Source organism: Onychomys torridus, chromosome 3, assembly GCF_903995425.1.
Source record: "Onychomys torridus chromosome 3, mOncTor1.1, whole genome shotgun sequence".
NCBI classification, from domain to species: domain Eukaryota; kingdom Metazoa; phylum Chordata; class Mammalia; order Rodentia; family Cricetidae; genus Onychomys; species Onychomys torridus.
Genome location: NC_050445.1, coordinates 70,441,256 through 70,449,523, shown reverse-complemented (window position 1 = coordinate 70,449,523; position 8,268 = coordinate 70,441,256). Strand labels below are relative to the sequence as shown.

At 43.4% G+C, this 8,268-nt stretch overlaps 1 protein-coding gene across 2 annotated transcripts in view; it reads left to right on the top strand.

The window, feature by feature from the left end:
• The first annotated feature begins 470 nt into the window (after positions 1–470).
• Positions 471–8,268, top strand: part of Dmtf1 (cyclin D binding myb like transcription factor 1) — a 52,021-nt gene continuing 44,223 nt past the window's right edge. For both annotated transcript variants that reach the window (XM_036182027.1, XM_036182026.1), the window contains exon 1: positions 471–621. The gene's annotated coding sequence lies outside the window, so the exon portion shown is untranslated. The remainder of the gene's footprint in view (positions 622–8,268) is intronic.

The window sequence follows — 8,268 nt, the reverse complement described above, 5'->3', positions numbered from 1 at the left end:
ACCAGCACTGCACTTGAAATGCATCAAGAACCGTGGTTTCCTAGAAGCGAGATCACACTCACGGAGGTCACCTTTCACCAACAATTATACCACACGCCCAGACATCAAGAAGCAGGGAGACAACCCTGCTTGCTTCCGTATTCTAAGGCCCTTCAAGCTGGTGCACACCGCTCCCTCCTCTCCACTTCGGATCCTCCGGGAACTAAGGGACCCCGCCGGTGAGGCCGGAGACAGACGCTGCGGAGACCTGCCGGGAAAAGGCCTTCTTTGACAGCACCAGCGACAGCTGGGTGGCGAGCGTCAGACTCCAGGGCTCGCTAAGAGAATGGCGTCTGACACCGCGGCAACCCACCCGGACAGGGGAAACTACCAGCGCGCCGACGCGGGCGGAAGTGACGTCGCGTGTGACGCGCAGGGCCGCCCCCCGGGAGGGGCGGGCCGGAGTGGGGGGAGTTGCTGGGACGCCGGGGGCGGGGCGCGGCCGCGGCTCCGTTTCCGGTGGCTGGTTGCGCTCGCTCACCCCAGCTGCAGCCACTCTCTCCCGTGGCTGCTTCCTCCATCCTGGTATTTTTTGGAGCCTCCATCCTGGTTCTTCCAAAGTGCCCGGACCCAAAACAGGAAGTAAGTGCGATGGAACCTTCAGGTCCGGGCCTCTGCCGCAGCCGCTCCGCCCAGTGCGGCCCGGCCGGCCCCTTCGCAGGCCTCGGCTGCCGCCGGCCGGGTGCTGCGGGCGGGGTCGGAGCTCGGCCTTCGCCCAGCCGCCGCGCCGGGCCCCGGACGCTGCTTCCGCGACCTCCGTGGCCGGCCCGTGCAGGCGCTGGCGGCTGGAACGGCCGAGCGGGCGCCGAGGCGCAGCGGCGAGCCGGCGGGGGCGGAAAATGGCGGCGGGCTGGAGGAACTAAATGGCGCCGGGACCCCTGGGGGTGGGCCCGAGCCGCGGAGGCCGGCGCCGGGGGCCCGCGGGGGTCTGCGTGCAGGGCGGCGGAGCTTGCAGCCGAGCTCGGCTGGGTCCGCCGTCGTGTAGGCCCCCTGGGCTGCCTGGGCGTGGGTGGGGTTGGCCGTGGGGCCGGGGTCGCCCGAGCCCACCCATTTCCCTTTGCTTGATTAGCCTGTGTCCACCTCGCCGGTGGTAGGGTTCGGTTGTCCACAGCGAGGGAGAGGTGGCTGTTGGCCGGACCTTCTCTTTAAAGACCGCGGGGATGTGGCTTGGGGTCCGGGGAGAATCCTAGCCCTGCCAAGTAGTAATTGACAAGATGGTGCAGAGCAGACGTTACTTGTAAACCCCGTTTGGTCCTCTAGCAAGAACTTTTTTTTCCCTTGAGACTCTCCTCGGGAACCTTAGGGTCAAGTGCCATCCTGTGCTATTGAATGATACAGCATATGTTTTCATAGTAAAAAACGCGGTGTAGCCAAGGAAAGGGTGATACCCGTGAAAAGTACACTTCTCCCTTTCCTAGGCTGAATTTTCGTGATTGCTTTTCTCAGCTCTTTTACCCCTTTCTGACAGCAAGACTTCCTATTGGGACATCCTGGAAAGAAAAAAGCATTTCATTCCAGTACTGTTTGTAATATTTCATGTCTTTTTTGTTTTTGTTTTGTTTTTGTTTGTTTGTTTGTTTTTTGATGCAGGGTTTCTCTGTAGCTTTGGAGCCTGTCCTGGACTAGCTCTGTAGACCAGGCTGGCCTCGAACTCACAGAGATCCACCTGCCTCTGCCTCCTGCGCCACCATCGCTCAGCTTATTTCATGCCTTTAGCTAGATATAATGCAATTTGAGACTTTTATTATTAGACCTAATTTTTATTTTGTAAATAACTTTTGGCTTTTAGGCTGAAAATCAAGAAAGAAAAGAACCTTTTTTGTTTTTGGAGACAGGGTTTCTCTATGTCTCCCTGGCTGTCCTGGAACTCACTCTGTAGACCAGGCTGGCCTTGAACTCACAGAGATCCACCTGCCTCTTCCTCCCCAGTGCTGGGATTAAAGTCGTGTGCCACCACCACCCAGCAAAAGAACCTTTAATTATGTTGAAAGTTTTACAAATATAAAGGCCATTTTCCTTAAGAATTTTATTTTCTTATACTTCACATTTCAAATGACTGTTTATTTTAGCCTTTAAAACTACAATTATAATAGCAAACCAAAGTCTTTTAGCCTTTTATTGTGATGAAGTAGTGATAAAATTGTATATTTAGCTAAAGGTAGAAAAATTTTTAATTACATTTCAAAAATTGTTACGCTGAGTGTGCCAAGCTGGTCAGAGGCTAACAGTTGTCCCCCCACCCCAGTCAGAAAGTACAAATAATGGCACGATCCTATATGGAAAAAATATTTGTTACAGTTAAGAGGATATTTATTTTTGATGATTTTATCCCATCACTTCATCTCTTTTCTCAAGTGCTTTTGTGTACCACCAAACAAGCTAATGTTTCTTCCTTATTTTAGTTGATAGTCTTATCCCAAACTATTGGGGTAGAAACCTACCTGTTTGGAATGTTCTGTTAGCTGCCATTGAGCTAAATAGTGAGCCACCGGCTGCTGTTGTCTTCAGCATTTATTCAGAAAGTTCTGGACATCGAATGCTTCTTAAGAACTTAAATCTTTAGCAGTTTGACCTTTTTCTCTGAGTATTCAGGTTTTAGTAGTTTGAGGGAGGAAATCAAAGTTTTGGACTTACAGTTTGAGCTTGCACATAGAATGTATCCAGGAAATAGTTACCAGTGCCCCCTAGTCTTTGCTTTTTTAAAGTTGTGCTTGCTTGTGCCATCTGTGTCTTTAATGAAGGGCTTTGCTTTGTGTTTATTAAAGAGCACAGAAAACGTAGTATGGGCGAAAAACAAAGATACCATTTTTTATAGGAACGTGTTGTCAAACTGTATCTACATTTAGCATTCAACATGTATGGTGGATATGTTTTGTTTAGGGTTGCTTTCAGCCTGTTGCTTTCAAAAGGTTATTAACATACACACAGATTATTCTGGGTCAGGAGCATGGACAAGTACATGATTTAAGATTAAGATTAGGCATTTAGCTTAGGTTATAAAAGCACTCATAAGGGCAGATTAAACAGGTCAGGCGAGCACACAGTAGGACAGCAGACTAAGTACATGGTCTTAAATGATCTCAAGGCACATTACTAGCTTGGCTACAAGGTCCTGCAAAAGTCAAGTCTCTTCATAGACTGGGTATTTTCAGAAAGCTTCAGAGTTTTTGTCTTACTCTGTCAGTACAGTGGCTTAAATTAACAGTTCTGAGGATACGTGCCTAATGAGAGATGTTAGACTAAGGAGAGCGCTTGGTGGTTTTGAAAGTATTGAAGAACTAGGAGACTTACTTTAAACCTACATCTATCTGTAGCAAACAGATCGAAACTTTAGATAAGCATAAAGGTTAGGGAAGGTTCAGTGGTGGCCACCTCAGCCATCCACCCAACAGATCAACATCTACTCTTTTCAGCCGAACTTTACATAGAGCTTTGTAGAGGCTGTCTTGCTTAATACTGCCTTCTTAAGCCAGATTCTCAGTTTACTGGTAGATTACATTCTCTTTCTGCCATGAATTTTAGAACTTTCTCTGCTTGAAAAGATTAAGAATTTATACACTTAAATGCTATCGGTTTCAACAAAGGCTGTATGTAAACCAAGAGCCAAATGTTTGCTGAATGAAGTACGAGGCATGTAGGGTTTGTTGGCTTTTGTGTCATTTCTCCGTTTATCTTAATGGTTTTGTGAAGAGAATTCTTATAATAAAAATGAATAAAAATCACAAAGTTTGTTTGCTTTGATGCCATAAAGGTAAATTGGTTCAATTTCAATAAAAGAAGGAATCTATTTATCTGTGTTTTTCAAGTTTGTGGGGAGATAAGCCTACTCCATGATTAAATTTCAGAAAGAAGTTATCAAGAACAAGTATATTGGACGGATCCTATATAAACTTTCTTTCAAAGGATCATTTTGGCTATATATACAGTCAGGTCATTCCTTCCGGCCCTGGTGTTTAGCGTTGACCCTTCCCTCCCTGTAAGGTGTTTCATGCAAAAGAAATTGTGTTAGGTTTATTCACTCCCTGGTATGTTTTAGTATTTGGTAAGGAAATGTGATTTTTCAATAAGCCACTATAAAGAACATGGTAATAATTTGTATTTAAAAGAAATCAGATGCTGTTTTACAAAAAATGCTGTTTTGAAATATCTTACAGTGTAACCAAACACATAAGCTCTTACATCATCATTTAACTAGATAGGCAGTACAATTTTATTGCCAGGCCAGGTATGAAATCTTGTACCTCCAAATGACCCATATTACCATATAATTCACTTTATTCAATTACAGCATCATTGATAATTGAAGCAACACTCAAAGCAATTGAAGCATTACATTGAACTCCATTGACAAATTTATTGACACTTTATGTCATGTAGTATTTAATTACCATCTTTTTTGTTGTTCTGGTTTTTCGAAACAGGGTTTCTCTGTGTAATCATCCTGGCTGACCTAGAACTCCCTCTGTGGACCATGCTGGCTTCAGACTCTTAGAGGTCCTTCTGCTTCTGCCTCCTAAGTGCTGGCATTAAAGGCATACACCACCACCAACCGGCTGTTTACCATTTCCTAGTGAAGCCATTAATCATGTAACTTAATTCAATATCCTTTCTCTACCTACTTTTCAAACTTTCCCATAAAGTATACAAGAGGATTCCCATGGGTCCAGAGCTAGTAGGGGATCTTTTGCTCTGCCTGGATATGAGTCCTGGGTAGGCAAAGAGACTCTTCCAGTGCCAACAGTGCTGGGTCCTGGAGTACCCATGACCTAAGATCTGGGCTGACAGACCACATGTAAAACAGTTAAGAACCCTGAGCAATATAGGTCTATTGCCCCAGGCTTTCATTTTAACCAAAGACTAATAGCTCTACTAGGCCCTCAGGTTAGAGGTTAACTGGCATTGACTGTCAGTGGTCCCAGAACTTGGCAGCTTTTTGTAAATCTGTGGGTTTGGGCAATCTTGAACAGCAGAGGTAATCTTAATCTCAGAGGTTTCTTACAAGGATGCTGAGACCTTTAACTCTACAGCAGCAAAGATGAATGGGATCTTCATCCTGTTGACAGTGACTAGTGTTAACAGTTATCAATGCCCATAGAATCTGAGACCCTTGGCAGCTTCCTGGGACTCTCTTCACCTCTTCATGGCACTTGTCGGTTTTCATCTCTGCCCCCGTCATTTCTTCCCTTTAGATCTCCTTACTGCTGCCACTGTCACTTTTTCCACTTGGACTTTTCCTTTTTCTGTGTAACCAACTAAGCTTGTTCTGGTTAACATGAAGTAAGGTGATGAATGATACTGGAGAAGCCTCTTTTGGTCCTAATGATGCATGCAGGTGATAGCAAAGGAATATGTCTCCCAGCTGGCTCACAAATGTGCGGGAGTGTCTCGTTCACAGCGGTGCACACAAATGAGGAAATTTTATGCTAGTCAGGGCAGAGCCCCTTGTGCAAATGAGGAACTTTGCTCATAACAATCACAGACCTTAAGCTCGACCACCAGGGTAAGTGTTCCCCTTTTGGCCTAGATAGGAGCAGCTGTGGGGTCATGAGAAGTTCATCAAAGCTTGTGATGGCAAAAAATCTGGAGGTTGTACTTCGAACAGGTTGGATTCTGTAAAGCTTTCTCAAAGCACCTGTCTATAGACTGTTCAAAGCAGTTGGTGGCATAACTCGCTCAGCTGGCTATGTTGTTGGTAGTCCTTTGCTCAGAGTAGTGGGGCACTAGGGGAAGGGTCTTAACATTTGTCTAATTAGAGTCAAATTGTTCCAACTCCCTACATCTTAGATTAGTTGAAGGAAAAACACACATTAAAAGATGCTCACAGCATAGATTTACCCTTAAAATTAATGGTGTTTCACAATGCATAACTTTTAACCCAGTGCTCCAAGAAGAGGTGGGGCTGTCAGATCTGTCTCAGAACCATTTTCAAAGCATTCTCCATCAGATGCAAAGTATTCACATCTGAAAGTCAGTATTCCTGAAGATGTTGCTCTGTAGGCTTGTATGTTTTCTGACATTCTTGTATGTGCCCATGGATATGGAATTTAGGAATTTATTATCTGCCAAGACTTTGCTGCTTGGCAGAGTTTCATTATTTTTGAAAAATAGCATATTAAATATGTTTTTAAGTTGTACATTAATAGGAAATTTCCTTTTAAATATTGCCTAAGATTTTGTGTGTGTGCTTGTGTGTATATTAGGATAAAGGAGGTTTTGTGAATGATAATAACCTCAAGCCCTCCCCCCAACACTTCTGGTTAGACAGGTATTATATACTTATTAAAATGGTAGGAAGTAATCAGTATTATTGGGGCAGGGAAGATGTGTACATTTGGGCATGGTGGCACATGCTGGTGATCCTAGCACTTTTAAGTCAGGAGAATCATAAGGTCAGGGCCAGCCTGGGCTATACAGTGAGACTATCTCAAAAAGAAATCCTAGTATTATAAAAACAAAAACATTTGCTGATTTTGGTGGTTTGAAAGAAAATGGCCCCCAAAAGGAGTGGCACTATTAGGAGGTGTGGCCTTGTTGGAGGAAGTGTGTCACTGGGGACAGGCTTTGGGGTCTTTTTTGCTCAAGCTTCTCTCTGTGTGACTGTCAGTCAACTTCCTGTTGCCTGTAAGATATAAGACTCTATTATTCCTCCAGCACCACATCTGCCTGCATGCCACCATGCTCCCCACCATGGTGATAATGGACTGAACCTCTGAAACTGTAAGCGAGCCACCTCAATTAAATGTTTTTCTTATAAGAGTTGCTGTGGTTGTGGTGTCTTTTCGCAGCAATAGAAACCAAAGTAAGACACTGATTTTGTGTGTGTGTGTTCGTACACACACATATAAAACTAAAATTTTGGAAGATAGTCATTAAAATGTTAAAGAAAAATGGATGATTGTTAGTACTATATTGAGTCAGGAAATCTCAAAAATTAAATATGTCCTTGCTGCTTTAAGTTTCATCTCTCTGTAGTGTTCTCTGTTTCCCATTTTAAGAGTATCCTCACTATTGAGTTTTCCTAAGCCTTATAACTGCATCCCATCTTCCAGTTTCGAGCCTATGTTGCCTCCGACTTCTCATGATTACCACCAGTAGTGTCTATGCTTAGGCAGAGTTGACCTCTAAATTAAGAAGAAATGAAACTTCTTGATACATACTTTTTTTTTTTTTTTAAGATTCTTGGCGTTTAACTGTCCCAAAATTCAGAATAATAAGACCAATGGACATGTGAACCTAAGAACTTTACATCAATACTGAAATGAAGAAGAGCATAAAAGACTTATTTCTTTATTGACTTCTGTGTTAAATAACAAATATTACTTTGCTGTACTTATCTCTTTGTTCCACCAGGTTATTGTATGTAATAAGTAGGGTGACCATGGTCAGCGTGGTGACACAGGCATGTGTGCCAGGACCAGGACGGCCATCAGGAGGGCAATGAATACAGTGGAGACCTTGTTACATGTCTCCTCCCCCAACCATCTCCATTAGGAACTCTAAGTGAAAGGTTTATCTCTCAAATGTGAGCATATGTAAGAATGATTATAAATGCTTTATACCATTTACAGGTTCTTCTTCTTGAAATCCTTAAGGTATTTGTTGTTTCAAGGTAATTCATCAAATGATGTGAATATACTTGAATGTCAGTTCGCCAGTTAAAATGTTATCTTTCCTTCATTGTGTTTTCTCATTTCTAATTAGTGTGAAAGTGATACCACCAATGATTTGGGGGGAGAGGGCGTCAAAACAGATTGATGATGGCATATATACGCTCCAGAAAGTTCCAGGTAGCATTGGCGTGTAAAGGGTTCCAGAGTTAAGCATGATTTTGTGTCTAATGAATTCAAATAAAAGCACTTAATTACTACTTGGTTTGATTATTCAACATTTCTCTGTAAAGTCAGAAATACTCTTCTAACACTGTCATGAAGCACCCTTCTTTCTCCCATTCTCTTTTCCCTCAAAGTGTGTCTTGTCTTCTGTATTTTGGATTTTCTTTTTACCACCTGCTCCCAGTCCACTGAAGTTGCTTCTCTTGAGGTCATGAGTGTTCTCCATATTGCCAGATCAAATAAGTACTTCTCTGTCATCTTACTGATAGATCATCATTTTAATGCCCATTGCACACTTCTCAGTTTTCCTTCTGTGTCACCAACTAGTCCTCAGTCTCCTCTACTTGTCTTCCTCTTTGCTTTCTTTTAAAGACTGCTTTATTTTTTATTTTATGAG